Below are 26,250 nucleotides of genomic sequence, written 5' to 3' on the forward strand. Positions count from 1 at the left end.
CCCTCTTTTGTCTAGCAGTCACAGACCACTGCTGTGGCAGATGTACTGGGACATGCACTTTGATTTGCAACAACCTTGAGTTATCTCTTGGAATAAACTTTTTACCACACAATGAAAATTTTTTAGCCACTTCTGGATGAACAGCTTTCTAACAGTATAAGTTTTGCAATTATTTATTTTCTTACCCTGTTTCCAAGTAACAGATCCAGCACTCTATTTACTAGCCACTTTTCATCAACATTTAAAACTGTCCTTGTTGAGTTATCATGGAACCCTTGGCACACTTGTGGAATAAAAGTTTAGGAGATATTAATTTACCATTGTGCATTAATTGTAGATTTGCACTACAGCTATAGAGCCTGTATTCACCTTCATTCATGAGTTCAAATGTGCTTTTTAGCACAAAAACTGCAGCCATGAATTTTTTTTTGTGTGGTTCCATGGTGTAATGGTTAGCACTCTGGACTTTGAATCCAGCGATCTGAGTTCAAATCTCAGTGGAACCTGGGCAGCTCTTTGTACATATGTTTCAGTTTTTCCGCTTACACTGAGTTCTCCTGTGCCCAAGTTTTAACATAAAAAGAGAGTTAAAATCAACATGCCAAAAAAAGATTTGAATGTTCCAAACATCCATGGAGTGATCACTTTGAGTTGTATGGCCAAATCCACCTATGAAGCAGGATTACCGAAAATTAAAATTGACTTTAAGATACAACACTCTTACGAATTGTGTCTCACAAAGCAACCATACCCTATGATTTATGTCAATGTTCACATAACACTTTTTCCAGGTGTATTAAACTGACAAGGATTTTAAGCTAAAATGGCTTCAGGAATTGTTGGCGTTTTCTTCCTGAATCATCTTTTCTTTTGTTTTTCAGAATTTCCTAAAGCAGTTTGCAAACATTTTTGGAGGTATTTTTATAAAATTATTTTGGGAACCTTTTGAGTCTATTTTTGTGGCGCTTCTTTGTAGCTCACAAAACGCACTAAAAGTCACTCAGGAACCTTGAAGGAGTTTTTCTAACCTTGCCATTAAATTGTATTATAAGTATGGAGCTTTTCGAAATGAAAAACACGTGAAGAATGATATGCTTATTTTAGTTAACCGCTTGGCATTTTTGGAAACTTGATGTGGTTAAAAGACACCCAAAAGCCTGATCATATGAACAGCAAGTCTTTTTTACGTGGAAACTAATTTGTTCAGTGTTTTCAGCATTTTCAGAGTAATTTTCAGGATGATTTTGGAGTGGACCCACTGAAAATCCGCCTTATAAAGAGGTAAAAGTCATAAACTGTACATGATTCCCATTGATGATGACATTAAATCAGATTTTTATATTTTACTGGTACCTGGAATTTTGTTTCTATTTTCTGAGATGTTTTCCAAAGGGATAATCACTGCTCTTGATCATGGTGCTATAAGAAAAGGTGTGTGAAACTCATCAATGGTCAATGTCTGAGTAGTCGTGGCCGAGTGGTTAAGGCGATGGACTAGAAATCCATTGGGGTTTCCCAGCGCAGGTTCAAATCCTGCCGACTACGAATATGTTCCTATAGTTTTTTGTCTGATTACCTGAGAAGATAAATTTGCATGTGTCCTGGTTTATCACACATGAAGGTGATATGTAAAATTTAGACAGGGTTTCTAGAACCAGACTGACTTGATTTTTGGATGTATTTTCTATAAGCCGATCTGAAGCTGCATCCCACCTGCGTCAAGCCACTAATTAAAAGAAGCGCCACGAGTGCCACCAGGTAAGTGGTGCTTCTCCCTCTTTTGTCTAGCAGTCACAGACCACTGCTGTGGCAGATGTACTGGGACATGCACTTTGATTTGCAACAACCTTGAATTATCTCTTGGAATAAATTTTTTACCACACAATGAAATTTTTTTAGCCACTTCTGGATGAACAGCTTTCTAACAGTATAAGATTTGCAATTATTTTTTTTCTTACCCTGTTTCCAAGTAACAGATCCAGCACTCTATTTATTAGCCACTTTTCATCAACATTTAAAACTGTCCTTGTTGAGATATCATGGAACCCTTGGCACACTTGTGGAATAAAAGTTTAGGAGATATTAATTTACCATTGTGTATTAATTGTAGATTTGCACTACAGCTTTAGAGCCTGTATTCACCTTCATTCATGAGTTCAAATGTGCTTTTTAGCACAAAAACTGCAGCCATGAATTTTTTTTTTGTGTGGTTTCATGGTGTAATGGTTAGCACTCTGGACTTTGAATCCAGCGATCTGAGTTCAAATCTCAGTGGAACCTGGCCAGCTCTTTGTACATATGTTTCAGTTTTTCCGCTTACACTGAGTTCTCCTGTGCCCAAGTTTTAACATAAAAAGAGAGTTAAAATCAACATGCCAAAAAAAGATTTGAATGTTCCAAACATCCATGGAGTGATCACTTTGAGTTGTATGGCCAAATCCACCTATGAAGCAGGATTTCCGAAACTTAAAATTGACTTTACGATACAACACTCTTACGAATTGTGTCACACAAAGCAACCATACCCTATGATTTATGTCAATGTTCACATAACACTTTTTACAGGTGTATTAAACTGACAAGGATTTTAAGCTGAAATGGCTTCAGGAATTGTTGGCGTTTTCTTCCTGAATCATCTTTTCTTTTGTTTTTCAGAATTTCCTAAAGCAGTTTGCAAACATTTTTGGAGGTATTTTTATAAAATTATTTTGGGAACCTTTTGAGTCTATTTTTGTGGCGCTTCTTTGTAGCTCACAAAACGCACTAAAAGTCACTCAGGAACCTTGAAGGAGTTTTTCTAACCTTCCCATTAAATTGTATTATAAGTATGGTGCTATTCGAAATGAAAAACACCTGAAGAATGATATGCTTATTTTAGTTAACCGCTTGGCATTTTTGGAAACTTGATGTGGTTAAAAGACACCCAAAAGCTTGATCATATGAACATCAAGTCTTTTTTTACGTGGAAACTAATTTGTTCAGTGTTTTCAGCATTTTCAGAGTAATTTTCAGGATGATTTTGGAGTGGACCCACTGAAAATCCGCCTTATAAAGAGGTAAAAGTCATAAACTGTACATGATTCCCATTGATGATGACTTTAAATCAGATTTTTATATTTTACTGGTACCTGGAATTTTGTTTCTTTTTTCTGAGATGTTTTCCAAAGGGATAATCACTGCTCTTGATCATGGTGCTATAAGAAAAGGTGTGTGAAACTCATCAATGGTCAATGTCTGAGTAGTCGTGGCCGAGTGGTTAAGGTGATGGACTAGAAATCCATTGGGGTTTCCCCGCGCAGGTTCAAATCCTGCCGACTACGAATATGTTCCCATAGTTTTTTGTCTGATTACCTGAGAAGATAAATTTGCGTGTGTGCTGGTTTATCACACATGAAGGTGATGTGCAAACTTTAGACAGGGTTTCTAGAACCAGACTGACTTGATTTTTGTATGTATTTTCTATAAGCCAATCTGACGCTGCATCCCACGTGCATCAAGCCACTAATTAAAAGAAGCGCCATGAGTGCCACCAGGTAAGTGGTGCTTCTCCCTCTTTTGTCTAGCAGTCACAGACCACTGCTGTGGCAGATGTACTGGGACATGCACTTTGATTTGCAACAACCTTGAATTATCTCTTGGAATAAACTTTTAACCACACAATGAAAATTTTTTAGACACTTCTGGATGAACAGCTTTCTAACAGTATAAGTTTTGCAATTATTTTTTTCTTACCCTGTTTCCAAGTAACAGATCCAGCACTCTATTTACTAGCCACTTTTCATCAACATTTAAAACTATCATTGTTGAGATATCATGGAACCCCTGGCACACTTGTGGAATAAAAGTTTAGGAGATATTAATTTACCATTGTGTATTAATTGTAGATTTGCACTACAGCTTTAGAGCCTGTATTTACCTTCATTCATGAGTTCAAATGTGCTTTTTAGCACAAAAACTGCAGCCAGGTGTTTTTTCATGTGGTTCCATGGTGTATTGGTTAGCCCTCTGGACTCTGAATCCAGCGATCTGAGTTCAAATCTCAGTGGAACCTGGGCAGCTCTTTGTACATATGTTTCAGTTTTTCCGCTTACACTGAGTTCTCCTGTGCCCAAGTTTTAACATAAAAAGAGAGTTAAAATCAACATGCCAAAAAAAGATTTGAATGTTCCAAACATCCATGGAGTCATCACTTTGAGTTGTATGGCCAAATCCACCTATGAAGCAGGATTACCGAAACTTAAGATTGTATTTAAGATACAACACTCTTACGAATTGTGTCACACAAAGCAACCATACCCTATGATTTATGTCAATGTTCACATAACACTTTTTCCAGGTGTATTAAACTGACAAGGATTTTAAGCTGAAATGGCTTCAGGAATTGTTGGCGTTTTCTTCCTGAATCATCTTTTCTTTTGTTTTTCAGAATTTCCTAAAGCAGTTTGCAAACATTTTTGGTGGTATTTTTATAAAATTATTTTGGGAACCTTTTGAGTCTATTTTTGTGGCGCTTCTTTGTAGCTCACAAAACGCACTAAAAGTCACTCAGGAACCTTGGAGGAGTTTTTCTAACCTTGCCATTAAATTGTATTATAAGTATGGAGCTATTCGAAATGAAAAACACCTGAAGAATGATATGCTTATTTTAGTTAACCGCTTGGCATTTTTGGAAACTTGATGTGGTTAAAAGACACCCAAAAGCCTGATCATATGAACAGCAAGTCTATTTTACGTGGAGACTAATTTGTTCAGTGTTTTCAGCATTTTCAGAGTAATTTTCAGACTGACTTGATTTTTGGATGTATTTTCTATAAGCCGATCTGACGCTGCATCCCATATGCGTCAAGCCACTAATTAAAAGAAGCGCCATGAGTGCCACCAGGTAATTGGTGCTTCTCCCTCTTTTGTCTAGCAGTCACAGACCACTGCTGTGGCAGATGTACTGGGACATGCACTTTGATTTGCAACAACCTTGAATTATCTCTTGGAATAAACTTTTTACCACACAATGAAAATTTTTTAGCCACTTCTGGATGAACAGCTTTCTAACAGTATAAGTTTTGCAATTATTTTTTTTCTTACCCTGTTTCCAAGTAACAGATCCAGCACTCTATTTACTAGCCACTTTTCATCAACATTTAAAACTGTCCTTGTTGAGATATCATGGAACCCTTGGCACACTTGTGGAATAAAAGTTTAGGAGATATTAATTTACCATTGTGCATTAATTGTAGATTTGCACTACAGCTTTAGAGCCTGTATTCACCTTCATTCATGAGTTCAAATGTGCTTTTTAGCACAAAAACTGCAGCCAGGTGTTTTTTCATGTGGTTCATTGGTGTAATGGTTAGCATTCTGGACTTTGAATCCAGCCATCTGAGTTCAAATCTCAGTGGAACCTGGGCAGCTCTTTGTACATATGTTTCAGTTTTTCCGCTTAAACTGAGTTCTCCTGTGCCCAAGTTTTAACATAAAAAGAGAGTAAAAATCAACATGCCAAAAAAAAGATTTGAATGTTCCAAACATCTATGGAGTGATCACTTTGAGTTATATGGCCAAATCCACCTATGAAGCAGGATTACCGAAACTTAAAATTGACTTTAAGATACAACACTTTTACGAATTGTGTCACACAAAGCAACCATACCCTATGATTTATGTCAATGTTCACATAACACTTTTTCCAGGTGTTTTAAACTGACAAGGATTTTAAGCTGAAATGGCTTCAGGAATTGTTGGCGTTTTCTTCCTGAATCATCTTTTCTTTTGTTTTTCAGAATTTCCTAAAGCAGTTTGCAAACATTTTTGGTGGTATTTTTATAAAATTATTTTGGGAACCTTTTGAGTCTATTTTTGTGGCGCTTCTTTGTAGCTCACAAAACGCACTAAAAGTCACTCAGGAACCTTGAAGGAGTTTTTCTAACTTTGCCATTAAATTGTATTATAAGTATGGAGCTATTCGAAATGAAAAACACCTGAAGAATGATATGCTTATTTTAGTTAACCGCTTGGCATTTTTGGAAACTTGATGTGGTTAAAAGACACCCAAAAGCCTGATCATATGAACAGCCAGTCTATTCTACGTGGAAACTAATTTGTTCAGTGTTTTCAGCATTTTCAGAGTAATTTTCAGGATGATTTTGGAGTGGACCCACTGAAAATCCGCCTTATAAAGAGGTAAAAGTCTTAAACTGTACATGATTCCCATTGATGATGACTTTAAATCAGATTTTTATATTTTACTGGTACCTGGAATTTTGTTTCTATTTTCTGAGATGTTTTCCAAAGGGATAATCACTGCTCGTGATCATGGTGCTATAAGAAAAGGTGTGTGAAACTCATCAATGTTCAATGTCTGAGTAGTCGTGGCCGAGTGGTTAAGGCGATGGACTAGAAATCCATTGGGGTTTCCCCGCGCAGGCTACGAATATGTTCCTATAGTTTTTTGTCTGATTACCTGAGAAGATAAATTTGCGTGTGTCCTGGTTTATCACACATGAAGGTGATATGCAAACTTTAGACAAGGTTTCTAGAACCAGACTGACTTGATTTTTGGATGTATTTTCTATAAGCCGATCTGACGCTGCATCCCACCTGCGTCAAGCCACTAATTAAAAGAAGCGCCATGAGTGCCACCAGGTAAGTGGTGCTTCTCCCTCTTTTGTCTAGCAGTCACAGACCACTGCTGTGGCAGATGTACTGGGACATGCACTTTGATTTGCAACAACCTTGAATTATCTCTTGGAATAAACTTTTTACCACACAATGAAAATTTTTTAGCCACTTCTGGATGAACAGCTTTCTAACAGTTTAAGTTTTGCAATTATTTTTTTTCTTACCCTGTTTCCAAGTAACAGATCCAGCACTCTATTTACTAGCCACGTTTCATCAACATTTAAAACTGTCTTTGTTGAGATATCATGGAACCTTTGGCACACTTGTGGAATAAAAGTTTAGGAGATATTAATTTACCATTGTGTATTAATTGTAGATTTGCACTACAGCTTTAGAGCCTGTATTCACCTTCATTCATGAGTTCAAATGATCTTTTTAGCACAAAAACTGCAGCCAGGTGTTTTTTCATGTGATTCCATGGTGTAATGGTTAGCACTCTGGACTTTGAATCCAGCCATCTGAGTTCAAATCTCAGTGGAACCTGGCCAGCTCTTTGTACATATGTTTCAGTTTTTCCGCTTACACTGAGTTCTCCTGTGCCCAAGTTTTAACATAAAAAGAGAGTAAAAATCAACATGCCAAAAAAATATTTGAATGTTCCAAACATCCATGGAGTGATCACTTTGAGTTGTATGGCCAAATCCACCTATGAAGCAGGATTACCGAAACTTAAAATTGACTTTAAGATACAACACTCTTACGAATTGTGTCACACAAAGCAACCATACCTTATGATTTATGTCAATGTTCAGATAACACTTTTTCCAGGTGTTGTAATCTGACAAGGATTTTAAGCTGAAATGGCTTCAGGAATTGTTGGCGTTTTCTTCCTGAATCATCTTTTCTTTTGTTTTTCAGAATTTCCTAAAGCAGTTTGCAAACATTTTTGGTGGTATTTTTATAAAATTATTTTGGGAACCTTTTGAGTCTATTTTTGTGGCGCTTCTTTGTAGCTCACAAAACGCACTAAAAGTCACTCAGGAACCTTGAAGGAGTTTTTCTAACCTTCCCATTAAATTGTATTATAAGTATGGAGCTATTCGAAATGAAAAACACCTGAAGAATGATATGCTTATTTTAGTTAACCGCTTGGCATTTTTGGAAACTTGATGTGGTTAAAAGACACCCAAAAGCCTGATCATATGAACAGCAAGACTATTCTACGTGGAAACTAATTTGTTCAGTGTTTTCAGCATTTTCAGAGTAATTTTCAGGATGATTTTGGAGTGGACCCACTGAAAATCCGCCTTATAAAGAAGTAAAAGTCTTAAACTGAACATGATTCCCATTGATGATGACTTTAAATCAGATTTTTATATTTTACTGGTACCTGGAATTTTGTTTCTATTTTCTGAGATGTTTTATAAAGGGATAATCACTGCTCTTGATCATGGTGCTATAAGAAAAGGTGTGTGAAACTCATCAATGGTCAATGCCTGAGTAGTCGTGGGCGAGTGGTTAAGGCGATGGACTAGGGCGGGGTTTCCCCGCGCAGGTTCAAATCCTGCCGACTACGAATATGTTCCTATAGTTTTTTGTCTGATTACCTGAGAAGATAAATTTGCGTGTGTCCTGGTTTATCACACATGAAGGTGATATGCAAAATTTAGACAGGGTTTCTAGAACCAGACTGACTTGATTTTTGGATGTATTTTCTATAAGCCGATCTGACGCTGCATCCCACGTGCGTCAAGCCACTAATTAAAAGAAGCGCCATGAGTGCCACCAGGTAAGTGGTGCTTCTCCCTCTTTTGTCTAGCAGTCACAGACCACTGCTGTGGCAGATGTACTGGGACATGCACTTTGATTTGCAACAACCTTGAGTTATCTCTTGGAATAAACTTTTTACCACACAATGAAAATTTTTTAGCCACTTCTGGATGAACAGCTTTCTAACAGTATAAGTTTTGCAATTATTTATTTTCTTACCCTGTTTCCAAGTAACAGATCCAGCACTCTATTTACTAGCCACTTTTCATCAACATTTAAAACTGTCCTTGTTGAGTTATCATGGAACCCTTGGCACACTTGTGGAATAAAAGTTTAGGAGATATTAATTTACCATTGTGCATTAATTGTAGATTTGCACTACAGCTATAGAGCCTGTATTCACCTTCATTCATAAGTTCAAATGTGCTTTTTAGCACAAAAACTGCAGCCAGGTGTTTTTTCATGTGGTTCCATGGTGTAATGGTTAGCACTTTGGACTCTGAATCCAGCGATCTGAGTTCAAATCTCAGTGGAACCTGGGCAGCTCTTTGTACATATGTTTCAGTTTTTCCGCTTACACTGAGTTCTCATGTGCCCAAGTTTTAACATAAAAAGAGAGTAAAAATCAACATGCCAAAAAAATATTTGAATGTTCCAAACATCCATGGAGTGATCACTTTGAGTTGTATGGCCAAATCCACCTATGAAGCAGGATTACTGAAACTTAAAATTGACTTTAAGATACAACACTCTTACGAATTGTGTCACACAAAGCAACCATACCTTATGATTTATGTCAATGTTCACATAACACTTTTTCCAGGTGTTGTAAACTGACAAGGATTTTAAGCTGAAATGGCTTCAGGAATTGTTGGCGTTTTCTTCCTGAATCATCTTTTCTTTTGTTTTTCAGAATTTCCTAAAGCAGTTTGCAAACATTTTTGGTGGTATTTTTATAAAATTATTTTGGGAACCTTTTGAGTCTATTTTTGTGGCGCTTCTTTGTAGCTCACAAAACGCACTAAAAGTCACTCAGGAACCTTGAAGGAGTTTTTCTAACCTTCCCATTAAATTGTATTATAAGTATGGAGCTATTCGAAATGAAAAACACCTGAAGAATGATATGCTTATTTTAGTTAACCGCTTGGCATTTTTGGAAACTTGATGTGGTTAAAAGACACCCAAAAGCCTGATCATATGAACAGCAAGACTATTCTACGTGGAAACTAATTTGTTCAGTGTTTTCAGCATTTTCAGAGTAATTTTCAGGATGATTTTGGAGTGGACCCACTGAAAATCCGCCTTATAAAGAGGTAAAAGTCTTAAACTGAACATGATTCCCATTGATGATGACTTTAAATCAGATTTTTATATTTTACTGGTACCTAGAATTTTGTTTCTATTTTCTGAGATGTTTTCCAAAGGGATAATCACTGCTCTTGATCATGGTGCTATAAGAAAAGGTGTGTGAAACTCATCATTGGTCAATGTCTGAGTAGTCGTGGCCGAGTGGTTAAGGCGATGGGCTAGAAATCCATTGGGGTTTCCCCGCGCAGGTTCAAATCCTGCCGACTACGAATATGTTCCTATAGTTTTTTGTCTGATTACCTGAGAAGATAAATTTGCGTGTGTCCTGGTTTATCACACATGAAGGTGGTATGCAAAATTTAGACAGGGTTTCTAGAACCAGACTGACTTGATTTTTGGATGTATTTTCTATAAGCCGATCTGACGCTGCATCCCACGTGCGTCAAGCCACTAATTAAAAGAAGCGCCATGAGTGCCACCAGGTAAGTGGTGCTTCTCCCTCTTTTGTCTAGTAGTCACAGACCACTGCTGTGGCAGATGTACTGGGACATGCACTTTGATTTGCAACAACCTTGAATTATCTCTTGGAATAAACTTTTTACCACACAATGAAAATTTTTTAGCCACTTCTGGATGAACAGCTTTCTAACAGTATAAGTTTTGCAATTATTTTTTTTCTTACCCTGTTTCCAAGTAACAGATCCAGCACTCTATTTACTAGCCACTTTTCATCAACATTTAAAATTGTCCTTGTTGAGATATCATGGAACCCTTGGCACACTTGTGGAATAAAAGTTTAGGAGATATTAATTTACCATTGTGTATTAATTGTAGATTTGCACTACAGCTTTAGAGCCTGTATTCACCTTCATTCATGAGTTCAAATGTGCTTTTTAGCACAAAAACTGCAGCCAGGTGTTTTTTCATGTGGTTCCATGGTGTAATGGTTAGCATTCTGGACTTTGAATCCAGCGATCTGAGTTCAAATCTCAGTGGAACCTGGGCAGATCTTTGTACATATGTTTCAGTTTTTCTGCTTACTCTGAGTTCTCTTGTGCCCAAGTTTTAACATAAAAAGAGAGTTAAAATCAACATGCCAAAAAAAGATTTGAATGTTCCAAACATCCATGGAGTGATCACTTTGAGTTGTATGGCCAAATCCACCTATGAAGCAGGATTACTGAAACTTAAAATTGACTTTAAGATACAACACTCTTACGAATTGTGTCACACAAAGCAACCATACCCTATGATTTATGTCAATGTTCACATAACACTTTTTCCAGGTGTATTAAACTGAAAAGGATTTTAAGCTGAAATGGCTTCAGGAATTGTTGGCGTTTTCTTCCTGAATCATCTTTTCTTTTGTTTTTCAGAATTTCCTAAAGCAGTTTGCAAACATTTTTGGTGGTATTTTTATAAAATTATTTTGGGAACCTTTTGAGTCTATTTTTGTGGCGCTTCTTTGTAGCTCACAAAATGCACTAAAAGTCACTCAGGAACCTTGAAGGAGTTTTTCTAACCTTGCCATTAAATTGTATTATAAGTATGGAGCTATTCGAAATGAAAAACACCTGAAGAATGATATGCTTATTTTAGTTAACCGCTTGGCATTTTTGGAAACTTGATGTGGTTAAAAGACACCCAAAAGCCTGATCATATGAACAGCAAGTCTTTTTTACGTGGAAACTAATTTGTTCAGTGTTTTCAGCATTTTCAGAGTAATTTTCAGGATGATTTTGGAGTGGACCCACTGAAAATCCGCCTTATAAAGAGGTAAAAGTCTTAAACTGTAAATGATTCCCATTGATTATGACTTTAAATCAGATTTTTATATTTTACTGGTACCTGGAATTTTGTTTCTATTTTCTGAGATGTTTTCCAAAGGGATAATCACTGCTCTTGATCATCTTTTCTTTTGTTTTTCAGAATTTCCTAAAGCAGTTTGCAAACATTTTTGGTGGTATTTTTATAAAATTATTTTGGGAACCTTTTGAGTCTATTTTTGTGGCGCTTCTATGTAGCTCACAAAACGCACTAAAAGTCACTCAGGAACCTTGAAGGAGTTTTTCTAACCTTGCCATTAAATTGTATTATAAGTATGGAGCTATTCGAAATGAAAAACACCTGAAGAATGATATGCTTATTTTAGTTAACCGCTTGGCATTTTTGGAAACTTGATGTGGTTAAAAGACACCCAAAAGCCTGATCATATGAACAGCAAGTCTTTTTTACGTGGAAACTAATTTGTTCAGTGTTTTCAGCATTTTCAGGATGATTTTGGAGTGGACCCATTGAAAATCCGCCTTATCAAGAGGTAAAAGTCTTAAACTGTACATGATTCCCATTGATGATGACTTTAAATCAGATTTTTATATTTTACTGGTACCTGGAATTTTGTTTCTATTTTCTGAGATGTTTTCCAAAGGGATAATCACTGCTCTTGATCATGGTGCTATAAGAAAAGGTGTGTGAAACTCATCAATGGTCAATGTCTGAGTAGTCGTGGCCGAGTGGTTAAGGCGATGGACTAGAAATCCGTTGGGGTTTCCCCGCGCAGGTTCAAATCCTGCCGACTACGAATATGTTCCTATAGTTTTTTGTCTGATTACCTGAGAAGATAAATTTGCGTGTGTCCTGGTTTATCACACATGAAGGTGATATGCAAAATTTAGACAGGGTTTCTAGAACCAGACTGACTTGATTTTTGGATGTATTTTCTATAAGCCGATCTGACGCTGCATCCCACGTGCGTCAAGCCACTAATTAAAAGAAGCGCCATGAGTGCCACCAGGTAAGTGGTGCTTCTCCCTCTTTTGTCTAGCAGTCACAGACCACTGCTGTGGCAGATGTACTGGGACATGCACTTTGATTTGCAACAACCTTGAGTTATCTCTGGGAATAAACTTTTTACCACACAATGAAAATTTTTTAGCCACTTCTGGATGAACAGCTTTCTAACAGTATAAGTTTTGCAATTATTTATTTTCTTACCCTGTTTCCAAGTAACAGATCCAGCACTCTATTTACTAGCCACTTTTCATCAACATTTAAAACTGTCCTTGTTGAGTTATCATGGAACCCTTGGCACACTTGTGGAATAAAAGTTTAGGAGATATTAATTTACCATTGTGCATTAATTGTAGATTTGCACTACAGCTATAGAGCCTGTATTCACCTTCATTCATGAGTTCAAATGTGCTTTTTAGCACAAAAACTGCAGCCATGAATTTTTTTTTTGTGTGGTTCCATGGTGTAATGGTTAGCACTCTGGACTTTGAATCCAGCGATCTGAGTTCAAATCTCAGTGGAACCTGGCCAGCTCTTTGTACATATGTTTCAGTTTTTCCGCTTACACTGAGTTCTCCTGTGCCCAAGTTTTAACATAAAAAGAGAGTTAAAATCAACATGCCAAAAAAAGATTTGAATGTTCCAAACATCCATGGAGTGATCACTTTGAGTTGTATGGCTAAATCCACCTATGAAGCAGGATTACCGAAACTTAAAATTGACTTTAAGATACAACACTCTTACGAATTGTGTCACACAAAGCAACCATACCCTATGATTTATGTCAATGTTCACATAACACTTTTTCCAGGTGTATTAAACTGACAAGGATTTTAAGCTGAAATGGCTTCAGGAATTGTTGGCGTTTTCTTCCTGAATCATCTTTTCTTTTGTTTTTCAGAATTTCCTAAAGCAGTTTGCAAACATTTTTGGTGGTATTTTTATAAAATTATTTTGGGAACCTTTTGAGTCTATTTTTGTGGCGCTTCTTTGTAGCTCACAAAATGCACTAAAAGTCACTCAGGAACCTTGAAGGAGTTTTTCTAACCTTGCCATTAAATTGTATTATAAGTATGGAGCTATTCGAAATGAAAAACACCTGAAGAATGGTATGCTTATTTTAGTTAACCGCTTGGCATTTTTGGAAACTTGATGTGGTTAAAAGACACCCAAAAGCCTGATTATATGAACAGCAAGTCTTTTTTACGTGGAAACTAATTTGTTCAGTGTTTTCAGCATTTTCAGAGTAATTTTCAGGATGATTTTGGAGTGGACCCACTGAAAATCCGCCTTATAAAGAGGTAAAAGTCTTAAACTGTACATGATTCCCATTGATGATGACTTTAAATCAGATTTTTATATTTTACTGGTACCTGGAATTTTGTTTCTATTTTCTGAGATGTTTTCCAATATGATAATCACTGCTCTTGATCATGGTGCTATAAGAAAAGGTGTGTGAAACTCATCAATGGTCAATGTCTGAGTAGTCGTGGCCGAGTGGTTAAGGCGATGGACTAGAAATCCATTGGGGTTTCCCCGCGAAGGCTCAAATCCTGCCGACTACGAATATGTTCCTGTAGTTTTTTGTCTGATTACCCGAGAAGATTAATTTGCGTGTGTCCTGGTTTATCACACATGAAGGTGATATGCAAACTTTAGACCGGGTTTCTAGAACCAGACTAAGTACCGTATTTTTCGGACTATAAGACGCACCGGACTATAAGGCGCACCCAGGTTTTAGAGGTGGAAAATAGGGAAAAAAATATTTGAAGGAAAAAAAATGTAAAATATTTAATAACATACTATTATATATAATAACACCACATACAGTATAATAGTATGTTATTATGTTGGAAGCTGCGGGACCAGTGTGGTGTCTGTACAGTACTATATGTATATGAAGATGCTGGAGGGTGTGTATAAGAATGGGGGCACAGGGCTTATATTTAAAGCACCACTCCAGCACTGCAAAATAACACTGGAGTGCTGCTTTAAAATCCAATGGGAGAACTATAACTCCCAGCATGTCCTGCAGATCCTATGACATGCTGGGAGTTATAGTTCACTAAAGAAGTGGCAGAGTGCTTTATTGTGTTTTGGAAAGACTAACCTCTTAATTGTGGCAGCCAGCCACACTGTGGTGAGGTAAAAGCATCCCATGACTGCACACAGAGCCCTCCCTCTTGTTGCCTTTCCACAGCACAGGTAATGGAAGCCAGCAGATTCTAGTGTTGGAGTCTGAAGGACCTGTGATGATGTCAAGAAGAGGGAGGGCTCTGTGCTGCCATGTGATGCTCCAGCCCGCCCACTTCTGACATCATCACAGGTCCTCCTTGTGCACACTGCACAGCACTCAGCTCCAGCCCAGGAAGGTACAGCGATCTCCTCTCCCCCGGACCCTGCTGTTGCTGCCTCCTCCTGCACCGGACACACGGATCTCCCCAGCTGCTGCAGGAATCAGCGCTGGGGAAGCCATGTGTGTCCCTGCTTAAGTGCAGTATTCATTTGCCTCTCCAGGCTCACCACTCAGCTGATAGGTGGGCGGGGAGTAGCTAATGAATATTCACTGCACTTAATCATCGGGACCACATGGTTTCCCCAGCACTGATTCTGGGCAGCTGGGACATCCTGAAGTGGGATAACAGTGCGATCCCACTCACTGCTGCCCCCCTCCCCACATGCTACATCCGTACCATAAGACGCACCCACACTTTCCTCCCAAATTTGGAGGAAAAAAGTGCGTCTTATAGTCAGAAAAATACAGTAAATAAGGCAGCACATTGCAGCGCTAGAACATACAAACTTGAAATACGAAATTTGAACTACATTACTGCACTAGAAATATGAAAAATGAGAGCGTTTAGCGCATAAAAATGGCCAATTTTATGTGTACCTGGTAGCCCCTTTACGGCATCTCTCTTATACCAGGTCCTACGCTTGCCTTACCTCGCTGAGAATAAACGTCTCCATCTGAATGGGTATATGTGAAACCTCTTCCTAGACTAGAATTCTCTCTCTCTGTGGAGGGGTATTGGACCTGCTGTAATTAAAACACCTGTAGGCTAGGAGGCGGAGTGCACGATCAGAAGGCTAGAAAATACATTTCAAAAACCTGACCTGCACATCCAAACATAGACTCAGTGTGAACAGGTGCTGAACCTAGAGTCGCCAACTCGTATATAGTTAAGTAAATAAGGCAGCACATTGCAGCGCTAGAACATACTAACTTGAAATACGAAATTTGAACTACATTACTGCACTAGAAATATGAAAAATGAGAGTGTTTAGCGCATAAAAATGGCCAATTTTATGTGTACCTGGTAGCCCCTTTACGGCATCTCTCTTATACCAGGTCCTACGCTTGCCTTACCTCGCTGAGAATAAACGTCTCCATCTGAATGGGTATATGTGAAACCTCTTCCTAGACTAGAATTCTCTCTCTCTGTGGAGGGGTATTGGACCTGCTGTAATTAAAACACCTGTAGGCTAGGAGGCGGAGTGCACGATCAGAAGGCTAGAGAATACATTTCAAAAACCTGACCTGCACATCCAAACATAGACTCAGTGTGAACAGGTGCTGAACCTAGAGTCGCCAACTCGTATATAGTTAAGTAAATAAGGCAGCACACTGCAGCGCTAGAACATACAAACTTGAAATACGAAATTTGAACTACATTACTGCACTAGAAATATGAAAAATGAGAGCGTTTAGCGCATAAAAATGGCCAATTTTATGTGTACCTGGTAGCCCCTTTACGGCATCTCTCTTATACCAGGTCCTACGCTTGCCTTACCTCGCTGAGAATAAACGTCTCCATCTGAATGGGTATATGTGAAACCTCTTCCTAGACTAGAATTCTCTCTCTCTGTGGAGGGGTATTGGACCTGCTGTAATTAAAACACCTGTAGGCTAGGAGGCGGAGTGCACGATCAGAAGGCTAGAGAATACATTTCAAAAACCTGACCTGCACATCCAAACATAGACTCAGTGTGAACAGGTGCTGAACCTAGAGTCGCCAACTCGTATATAGTTAAGTAAATAAGGCAGCACACTGCAGCGCTAGAACATACAAACTTGAAATACGAAATTTGAACTACATTACTGCACTAGAAATATGAAAAATGAGAGCGTTTAGCGCATAAAAATGGCCAATTTTATGTGTACCTGGTAGCCCCTTTACGGCATCTCTCTTATACCAGGTCCTACGCTTGCCCTACCTCGCTGAGAATAAACGTCTCCATCTGAATGGGTATATGTGAAACCTCTTCCTAGACTAGAATTCTCTCTCTCTGTGGAGGGGTATTGGACCTGCTGTAATTAAAAAACCCGTAGGCTAGGAGGCGGAGTGCACGATCAGAAGGCTAGAGAATACATTTCAAAAACCTGACCTGCACATCCAAACATAGACTCAGTGTGAACAGGTGCTGAACCTAGAGTCGCCAACTCGTATATAGTTAAGTAAATAAGGCAGCACACTGCAGGGCTAGAACATACAAACTTGAAATACGAAATTTGAACTACATTACTGCACTAGAAATATGAAAAATGAGAGCGTTTAGCGCATAAAAATGGCCAATTTTATGTGTACCTGGTAGCCCCTTTACGGCATCTCTCTTATACCAGGTCCTACGCTTGCCTTACCTCGCTGAGAATAAACGTCTCCATCTGAATGGGTATATGTGAAACCTCTTCCTAGACTAGAATTCTCTCTCTCTGTGGAGGGGTATTGGACCTGCTGTAATTAAAACATCTGTAGGCTAGGAGGCGGAGTGCACGATCAGAAGGCTAGAGAATACATTTCAAAAACCTGACCTGCACATCCAAACATAGACTCAGTGTGAACAGGTGCTGAACCTAGAGTCGCCAACTCGTATATAGTTAAGTAAATAAGGCAGCACACTGCAGCGCAAGAACATACAAACTTGAAATACGAAATTTGAACTACATTACGCTCTCATTTTTCATATTTCTAGTGCAGTAATGTAGTTCAAATTTCGTATTTCAAGTTTGTATGTTCTAGCGCTGCAGTGTGCTGCCTTATTTACTTAACTATATACGAGTTGGCGACTCTAGGTTCAGCACCTGTTCACACTGAGTCTATGTTTGGATGTGCAGGTCAGGTTTTTGAAATGTATTCTCTAGCCTTCTGATCGTGCACTCCGCCTCCTAGCCTACAGGTGTTTTAATTACAGCAGGTCCAATACCCCTCCACAGAGAGAGAGAATTCTAGTCTAGGAAGAGGTTTCACATATACCCATTCAGAAGGAGACGTTTATTCTCAGCGAGGTAAGGCAAGCGTAGGACCTGGTATAAGAGAGATGCCGTAAAGGGGCTACCAGGTACACATAAAATTGGCCATTTTTATGCGCTAAACGCTCTCATTTTTCATATTTCTAGTGCAGTAATGTAGTTCAAATTTCGTATTTCAAGTTTGTATGTTCTAGCGCTGCAGTGTGCTGCCTTATTTACTTAACTATATACGAGTTGGCGACTCTAGGTTCAGCACCTGTTCACACTGAGTCTATGTTTGGATGTGCAGGTCAGGTTTTTGAAATGTATTCTCTAGAACCAGACTGACTTGATTTTTGGATGTATTTTCTATAAGCCGATCTGACGCTGCATCCCACGTGCGTCAAGCCACTAATTAAAAGAAGCGCCATGAGTGCCACCAGGTAAGTGGTGCTTCTCCCTCTTTTGTCTAGCAGTCACAGTCCACTGCTGTGGCAGATGTACTGGGACATGCACTTTGATTTGCAACAACCTTGAATTATCTCTTGGAAGAAACTTTTTACCACACAATGAAACATTTTTAGCCACTTCTGGATGAACAGCTTTCTAACAGTATAAGTTTTGCAATTATTTTTTTCTTACCCTGTTTCCAAGTAACAGATCCAGCACTCTATTTACTAGCCACTTTTCATCCACATTTAAAACTGTCCTTGTTGAGATATCATGGAGCCCTTGGCACACTTGTGGAATAAAAGTTTAGGAGATATTAATTTACCATTGTGTATTAATTGTAGATTTGCACTACAGCTTTAGAGCCTGTATTCACCTTCATTCATGAGTTCAAATGTGCTTTTTAGCACAAAAACTGCAGCCATGTATTTTTTTTGTGTGGTTCCATGGTGTAATGGTTAGCACTCTGGACTTTGAATCCAGCGATCTGAGTTCAAATCTCAGTGGAACCTGGGCAGCTCTTTGTACATATGTTTCAGTTTTTCCGCTTACACTGAGTTCTCCTGTGCCCAAGTTTTAACATAAAAAGAGAGTTAAAATCAACATGCCAAAAAAAGATTTGAATGTTCCAAACATCCATGGAGTGATCACTTTGAGTTGTATGGCCAAATCCACCTATGAAGCAGGATTACCGAAACTTAAAATTGACTTTAAGATACAACACTCTTACGAATTGTGTCACACAAAGCAACCATACCCTATGATTTATGTCAATGTTCACATAACACTTTTTCCAGGTGTATTAACCCCTCTGTGACCTTATACGTACTATCCCGTCGAGGTGCCCTGGGCTTATCTGACCCTGGACGGGATAGTACGTCATAGCCGATCGGCCGTGCTCACGGGGGGAGCGCGGCCGATCGCGGCCGGGTGTCAGCTGCTTATCGCGGCTGACATCCGGCACTATGTGCCAGGAGCGGTCACGGACCGCCCCCGGCACATTAACCCCTGGCACACCGCGATCAAAGATGATCGCGATTTGCCGGCGGTGCAGGGAAGCACCGCGCAGAGAGGGGGCTCCCTGCGGGCTTCCCTGAGACCCCCGGAGCAACGCGATGTGATCGCGTTGCTGCGAGGGTCTCACCTCCCTCCCTGCTCCCTCCAGCCCCGGATCCAAGATGGCCGCGGATCCGGGTCCTGCAGGGAGGGAGGTGGCTTCACAGAGCCTGCTCAGAGCAGGCACTGTGAAGCCTGCAGCGCTGCATGTCAGATCAGTGATCTGACAGAGTGCTGTGCAAACTGTCAGATCACTGATCTGTGATGTCCCCCCTGGGACAAAGTAAAAAAGTTAAAAAAAAAAATTCCAAATGTGTAAAAAAAAAAAAAAAAAATATTCCAAAATAATGAAAAAAAAAAAAAAATATTATTCCCATAAATACATTTCTTCATCTAAATAAAAAAAAAAAAACAATAAAAGTACACATATTTAGTATCGCCGCGTCCGTAACGACCCGACCTATAAAACTGTCCCACTAGTTAACCCCTTCAGTAAACACCGTAAGAAAAAAAAAAAAAAAACGAGGCAAAAAACAACGCTTTATTATCATACCGCCGAACAAAAAGTGGAATAACACGCGATCAAAAGGACAGATATAAATAATTATGGTACCGCTGAAAGCGTCATATTGTCCCGCAAAAAAAGAGCCGCCATACAGCATCATCAGCAAAAAAATAAAAAAGTTATAGTCCTGAGAATAAAGCGATGCAAAAATAATTATTTTTTCTGTAAAATAGTTTTTATCGTATCAAAGCGCCAAACCATAAAAAAATGATATAAATGAGGTATCGCTGTAATCGTACTGACCCGAAGAATAAAACTGATTTATCAATTTTACCAAACGCGGAACGGTATAAACGCCTCCCCCAATAGAAATTCATGAATAGCTGGCTTTTGGTCATTCTTCCTCACAAAAATCGGAATAAAAAGCGATCAAAAAATGTCACGTGCCCAAAAATGTTTTCAATAAAAACGTCAACTCGTCCCGCAAAAAACAAGACCTCAAATGACTCTGTGGACCAAAATATGGAAAAATTATAGCTCTCAAAATGTGGTATTGCAAAAAATATTTTTTGCAATATAAAGGGTCTTTCAGTGTGTGACGGCTGCCAATCATAAAAATCCGCTAAAAAACTCGCTATAAAAGTAAATCAAACCCCCCTTCATCACCCCCTTAGTTAGGGAAAAATAAAAAAAAATGTATTTATTTCCATTTTCCCATTAGGGCTAGGGTTAGGGCTAGGGTTAGGGCTAGGGCTAGGGTTAGGGCTAGGGTTAGGGCTAGGGCTAGGGTTAGGGTTAGGGCTAGGGTTAGGGTTAGGGCTAGGGTTAGGGCTAGGGTTAGGGCTAGGGCTAGGGTTAGGGCTAGGGTTAGGGCTAGGGTTAGGGTTAGGGCTAGGGTTAGGGCTAGGGTTAGGGCTAGGGTTAGGGCTAGGGTTAGGGCTAGGGTTAGGGCTAGGGTTAGGGTTAGGGTTGGGGCTACAGTTAGGGTTGGGGCTAAAGTTAGGGTTAGGGTTTAGATTACATTTACAGTTGGGAATAGGGTTGGGATTAGGGTTAGGGGTGTGTCAGGGTTAGAGGTGTGGTTAGGGTTACCGTTGGAATTAGGGTTAGGGGTGTGTTTAGATTAGGGTTTCAGTTATAATTGGGGGGTTTCCACTGTTTCGGCACATCAGGGGCTCTCCAAACACGACATGGCGTCCGATCTCAATTCCAGCCAATTCTGCGTTGAAAAAGTAAAACAGTGCTCCTTCCCTTCCGAGCTCTCCTGTGTGCCCAAACAGGGGTTTACCCCAACATATGGGGTATCAGCGTACTCAGGACAAATTGGACAACAACTTTTGTGGACCAATTTCTCCTGTTACCCTTGGGAAAATACAAAACTGGGGGCTAAAAAATAATTTTTGTGGGAAAACAAAAAGATTTTTTATTTTCACGGCTCTGCGTTATAAACTGTAGTGAAACACTTGGGGGTTCAAAGTTCTCACAACACATCTAGATAAGTTCATTGAGGGGTCTAGTTTCCAATATAGGGTCACTTGTGGGGGGTTTCTACTGTTTAGGTACATTAGGGGCTCTGCAAACGCAATGTGACGCCTGCAGACCAATCCATCTAAGTCTGCATTCCAAATAATGCTCCTTCCCTTCCGAGCCCTCCCATGCGCCCAAACGGTGGTTCCCCCCCACATATAGGGTATCAGCGTACTCAGGACAAATTGGACAACAACATTTAGGGTCCAATTTCTCCTGCTAACCTTGGAAAAATACAAAACTGGGGGCTAAAATATAATTTTTGTGGAAAAAAAAATATTTTTTATTTGCATGGCTCTGCGTTATAAACTGTAGTGAAATACTTGGGGGTTCAAAGCTCTCAACACATCAAGATGAGTTCCTTAGGGGGTCTACTTTCCAAAATGGTGTCACTTGTGGGGGGTTTCTACTGTTTAGGTACATTAGGGGCTCTGCAAACGCAATGTGACGCCTGCAGACCATTCCATCTAAGTCTGCATTCCAAATGGCGCTCCTTCCCTTCTGAACCCTCCCATGCGCCCAAACGGTGGTTCCCCCCCACATATGGGGTATCAGCGTACTCAGGACAAATTGGACAACAACTTTTGGGGTCCAATTTCTCCTGTTACCCTAGGGAAAATACAAAACTGGGGGCTAAAAAATAATTTTTGTGGGAAAAAAATTTTGTTTTATTTTTATGGCTCTGCATTATAAACTTCTGTGAAGCCCTTGGTGGGTCAAAGTGCTCACCACACATCCAGATAAGTTCCTTAGGGGGTCTACTTTCCAAAATGGTGTCACTTGTGGGGGGTTTCAATGTTTAGGCACATCAGTGGCTCTCCAAACGCAACATGGCGTCCCATCTCAATTCCTGTCAATTTTGCATTGAAAAGTCAAACGGCGCTCCTTCCCTTCCGAGCTCTCCCATGCGCCCAAACAGTGGTTTACTGCCACATATGGGGTATCAGCGTACTCGGGACAAATTGGACAACAACTTTTGAGGTCCAATTTCTTCTCTTACCCTTGGAAAAATAAAAAATTGGGGGCAAAAATATAATTTTTGTGAAAAATTATGATTTTTTATTTTTACGGTTCTGCATTATAAACTTCTGTGAAGCACTTGGTGGGTCAAAGTGCTCACCACACCTCTAGATAAGTTCCTTAGGGGGTCTACTTTCCAAAATGGTGTCACTTGTGGGGGGTTTCAATGTTTAGGCACATCAGTGGCTCTCCAAACGCAACATGGCGTCCCATCTCAATTTCTGTCAATTTTGCATTGAAAAGTCAAACTGCGCTCCTTCCCTTCCGAGCTCTCCCATGCGCCCAAACAGTGGTTTACTGCCACATATGGGGTATCAGCGTACTCAGGACAAATTGGACAACAACTTTTGAGGTCCAATTTCTTCTCTTACCCTTGGAAAAATAAAAAATTGGGGGCAAAAATATAATTTTTGTGAAAAAATATGATTTTTTATTTTTACGGTTCTGCATTATAAACTTCTGTGAAGCACTTGGTGGGTCAAAGTGCTCACCACACATCCAGATAAGTTCCTTAGGGGGTCTACTTTCCAAAATGGTGTCACTTGTGGGAGGTTTCAATGTTTAGGCACATCAGTGGCTCTCCAAACGCAACATGGCGTCCCATCTCAATTTCTGTCAATTTTGCATTGAAAAGTCAAACTGCGCTCCTTCCCTTCCGAGCTCTCCCATGCGCCCAAACAGTGGTTTACTGCCACATATGGGGTATCAGCGTACTCAGGACAAATTGGACAACAACTTTTGAGGTCCAATTTCTTCTCTTACCCTTGGAAAAATAAAAAATTGGGGGCAAAAATATAATTTTTGTGAAAAAATATGATTTTTTATTTTTACGGTTCTGCATTATAAACTTCTGTGAAGCACTTGGTGGGTCAAAGTGCTCACCACACATCCAGATAAGTTCCTTAGGGGGTCTACTTTCCAAAATGGTGTCACTTGTGGGGGGTTTCAATGTTTAGGCACATCAGTGGCTCTCCAAACGCAACATGGCGTCCCATCTCAATTTCTGTCAATTTTGCATTGAAAAGTCAAACTGCGCTCCTTCCCTTCCGAGCTCTCCCATGCGCCCAAACAGTGGTTTACTGGCACATATGGCATATCAGCGTACTCAGGACTATTTGGACAACAACTTTTGAGGTCCAATTTCTTCTCTTACCCTTGGAAAAATAAAAAATTGGGGGCAAAAATATAATTTTTGTGAAAAAATATGATTTTTTATTTTTACGGTTCTGCATTATAAACTTCTGTGAAGCACTTGGTGGGTCAAAGTGCTCACCACACATCCAGATAAGTTCCTTAGGGGGTCTACTTTCCAAAATGGTGTCACTTGTGGGGGGTTTCAATGTTTAGGCACATCAGTGGCTCTCCAAACGCAACATGGCGTCCCATCTCAATTCCTGTCAATTTTGCATTGAAAAGTCAAAAAGTGCTCCTTCCCTTCCGAGCTCTCCCATGCGCCCAAACAGTGGTTTACTGCCACATATGGGGTATCAGCGTACTCAGGACAAATTGGTCAACAACTTTTTGGGTCCAATTTCTCCTGTTACCCTTGGTAAAATAAAACAAATTGGAGCTGAAATAAATTTTTTGTGTAAAAAAGTTAAATGTTCATTTTTATTTAAACATTCCAAAAATTCCTATTAAACACCTGAAGGGTTAATAAACTTCTTGAATGTGGTTTTGAGCACCTTGAGGGGTGCAGTTTTTAGAATGGTGTCACACTTGGGCATTTTCTATCATATAGACCCCTCAAAATTACTTCAAATGAGACGTGGTCCCTAAAAAAAAATGGTGTTGTAAAAATGAGAAATTTCTGGTCAACTTTTAACCCTTATAACTCCCTAACAAAAAAAAAAATTGGTTCCAAAATTATGCTGATGTAAAGGAGACATGTGGGAAATGTTACTTATTAAGTATTTTGTGTGACATATCTCTGTGATTTAATTGCATAAAAATTCAAAGTTTGAAAATTGCGAAATTTTCAAAATTTTCGCCAAATTTCCATTTTTTTTCACAAATAAACGCAGGTACTATCAAAGAAATTTTACCACTATCATGAAGTACAATATGTCACGAGAAAACAATGTCAGAATCACCAGGATCCGTTGAAGCGTTTCGGAGTTATAACCTCATAAAGGGACAGTGGTCAGAATTGTAAAAATTGGCCTGGTCATTGACGTGCAAACCACCTTTGGGGGTAAAGGGGTTAAACTGACAAGGATTTTAAGCTGAAATGGCTTCAGGAATTGTTGGCGTTTTCTTCCTGAATCATCTTTTCTTTTGTTTTTCAGAATTTCCTAAAGCAGTTTGCAAAAATTTTTGGTGGTATTTTTATAAAATTATTTTGGGAACCTTTTGAGTCTATTTTTGTGGCGCTTCTTTGTAGCTCACAAAACGCACTAAACGTCACTCAGGAACCTTGAAGGAGTTTTTCTAACCTTGCCATTAAATTGTATTATAAGTATGGAGCTATTCGAAATGAAAAACACCTGAAGAATGATATGCTTATTTTAGTTAACCGCTTGGCATTTTTGGAAACTTGATGTGGTTAAAAGACACCCAAAAGCCTGATCATATGAGCAGCAAGTCTTTTTTACGTGGAAACTAATTTGTTCAGTGTTTTCAGCATTTTCAGAGTAATTTTCAGGATGATTTTGGAGTGGACCCACTAAAAATCCGCCTTATAAAGAGGTAAAAGTCTTAAACTGTACATGATTCCCATTGATGATGACTTTAAATCAGATTTTTATATTTTACTGGTACCTGGAATTTTGTTTCTATTTTCTGAGATGTTTTCCAATATGATAATCACTGCTCTTGATCATGGTGCTATAAGAAAAGGTGTGTGAAACTCATCAATGGCCAATGTCTGAGTAGTCGTGGCCGAGTGGTTAAGGCGATGGACTAGAAATCCGTTGGGGTTTCCCCGCGCAGGTTCAAATCCTGCCGACTACGAATATGTTCCTGTAGTTTTTTGTCTGATTACCCGAGAAGATAAATTTGCTTGTGTCCTGGTTTATCACACATGAAGGTGATATGCAAACTTTAGACCGGGTTTCTAGAACCAGACTGACTTGATTTTTGGATGTATTTTCTATAAGCCGATCTGACGCTGCATCCCACGTGCGTCAAGCCACTAATTAAAAGAAGCGCCATGAGTGCCACCAGGTAAGTGGTGCTTCTCCCTCTTTTGTCTAGCAGTCACAGACCACTGCTGTGGCAGATGTACTGGGACATGCACTTTGATTTGCAACAACCTTGAATTATCTCTTGGAAGAAACTTTTTACCACACAATGAAACATTTTTAGCCACTTCTGGATGAACAGCTTTCTAACAGTATAAGTTTTGCAATTATTTTTTTCTTACCCTGTTTCCAAGTAACAGATCCAGCACTCTATTTACTAGCCACTTTTCATCCACATTTAAAACTGTCCTTGTTGAAATATCATGCAACCCTTGGCACACTTGTGGAATAAAAGTTAAGGAGATATTAATTTACCATTGTGTATTAATTGTAGATTTGCACTACAGCTTTAGAGCCTGTATTCACCTTCATTCATGAGTTCAAATGTGCTTTTTAGCACAAAAACTGCAGCCATGTATTTTTTTTGTGTGGTTCCATGGTGTAATGGTTAGCATTCTGGACTTTGAATCCAGTGATCTGAGTTCAAATCTCAGTGGAACCTGGGCAGCTCTTTGTACATATGTTTCAGTTTTTCCGCTTACACTGAGTTCTCCTGTGCCCAAGTTTTAACATAAAAAGAGAGTTAAAATCAATATGCCAAAAAAAGATTTGAATGTTCCAAACATCCATGGAGTGATCACTTTGAGTTGTATGGCCAAATCCACCTATGAAGCAGGACTACCGAAACTTAAAATTGACTTTAAGATACAACACTCTTACGAATTGTGTCACACAAAGCAACCATACCCTATGATTTATGTCAATGTTCACATAACACTTTTTCCAGGTGTATTAAA

General features: G+C 39.2%; 14 non-coding genes across 14 annotated transcripts; all 14 read left to right on the top strand.

Moving 5' to 3' along the window:
- The first annotated feature begins 434 nt into the window (after positions 1-434).
- TRNAQ-UUG (transfer RNA glutamine (anticodon UUG)) lies at positions 435-506 on the top strand. The gene has a single exon. It is a non-coding gene; the product is annotated as a tRNA-Gln (tRNA).
- A 957-nt stretch (positions 507-1,463) lies between these two features.
- TRNAS-AGA (transfer RNA serine (anticodon AGA)) lies at positions 1,464-1,545 on the top strand. The gene has a single exon. It is a non-coding gene; the product is annotated as a tRNA-Ser (tRNA).
- A 663-nt stretch (positions 1,546-2,208) lies between these two features.
- TRNAQ-UUG (transfer RNA glutamine (anticodon UUG)) lies at positions 2,209-2,280 on the top strand. The gene has a single exon. It is a non-coding gene; the product is annotated as a tRNA-Gln (tRNA).
- Positions 2,281-3,238: 958 nt separating this feature from the next.
- On the top strand, positions 3,239-3,320 carry TRNAS-AGA (transfer RNA serine (anticodon AGA)). Its single transcript has one exon. It is a non-coding gene; the product is annotated as a tRNA-Ser (tRNA).
- A 3,766-nt stretch (positions 3,321-7,086) lies between these two features.
- On the top strand, positions 7,087-7,158 carry TRNAQ-UUG (transfer RNA glutamine (anticodon UUG)). Its single transcript has one exon. It is a non-coding gene; the product is annotated as a tRNA-Gln (tRNA).
- A 1,693-nt stretch (positions 7,159-8,851) lies between these two features.
- On the top strand, positions 8,852-8,923 carry TRNAQ-CUG (transfer RNA glutamine (anticodon CUG)). Its single transcript has one exon. It is a non-coding gene; the product is annotated as a tRNA-Gln (tRNA).
- A 957-nt stretch (positions 8,924-9,880) lies between these two features.
- TRNAS-AGA (transfer RNA serine (anticodon AGA)) lies at positions 9,881-9,962 on the top strand. Its single transcript has one exon. It is a non-coding gene; the product is annotated as a tRNA-Ser (tRNA).
- Positions 9,963-10,622: 660 nt separating this feature from the next.
- Positions 10,623-10,694, top strand: TRNAQ-UUG (transfer RNA glutamine (anticodon UUG)). The gene has a single exon. It is a non-coding gene; the product is annotated as a tRNA-Gln (tRNA).
- A 1,498-nt stretch (positions 10,695-12,192) lies between these two features.
- Positions 12,193-12,274, top strand: TRNAS-AGA (transfer RNA serine (anticodon AGA)). The gene has a single exon. It is a non-coding gene; the product is annotated as a tRNA-Ser (tRNA).
- A 663-nt stretch (positions 12,275-12,937) lies between these two features.
- On the top strand, positions 12,938-13,009 carry TRNAQ-UUG (transfer RNA glutamine (anticodon UUG)). Its single transcript has one exon. It is a non-coding gene; the product is annotated as a tRNA-Gln (tRNA).
- A 957-nt stretch (positions 13,010-13,966) lies between these two features.
- Positions 13,967-14,048, top strand: TRNAS-AGA (transfer RNA serine (anticodon AGA)). The gene has a single exon. It is a non-coding gene; the product is annotated as a tRNA-Ser (tRNA).
- A 4,555-nt stretch (positions 14,049-18,603) lies between these two features.
- Positions 18,604-18,675, top strand: TRNAQ-UUG (transfer RNA glutamine (anticodon UUG)). The gene has a single exon. It is a non-coding gene; the product is annotated as a tRNA-Gln (tRNA).
- Positions 18,676-25,141: 6,466 nt separating this feature from the next.
- Positions 25,142-25,223, top strand: TRNAS-AGA (transfer RNA serine (anticodon AGA)). The gene has a single exon. It is a non-coding gene; the product is annotated as a tRNA-Ser (tRNA).
- Positions 25,224-25,883: 660 nt separating this feature from the next.
- On the top strand, positions 25,884-25,955 carry TRNAQ-UUG (transfer RNA glutamine (anticodon UUG)). Its single transcript has one exon. It is a non-coding gene; the product is annotated as a tRNA-Gln (tRNA).
- Positions 25,956-26,250: the final 295 nt, after the last annotated feature.

The sequence above is a fragment of the Ranitomeya imitator genome, chromosome 9 (assembly GCF_032444005.1).
Source record: "Ranitomeya imitator isolate aRanImi1 chromosome 9, aRanImi1.pri, whole genome shotgun sequence".
Classification (NCBI taxonomy): domain Eukaryota; kingdom Metazoa; phylum Chordata; class Amphibia; order Anura; family Dendrobatidae; genus Ranitomeya; species Ranitomeya imitator.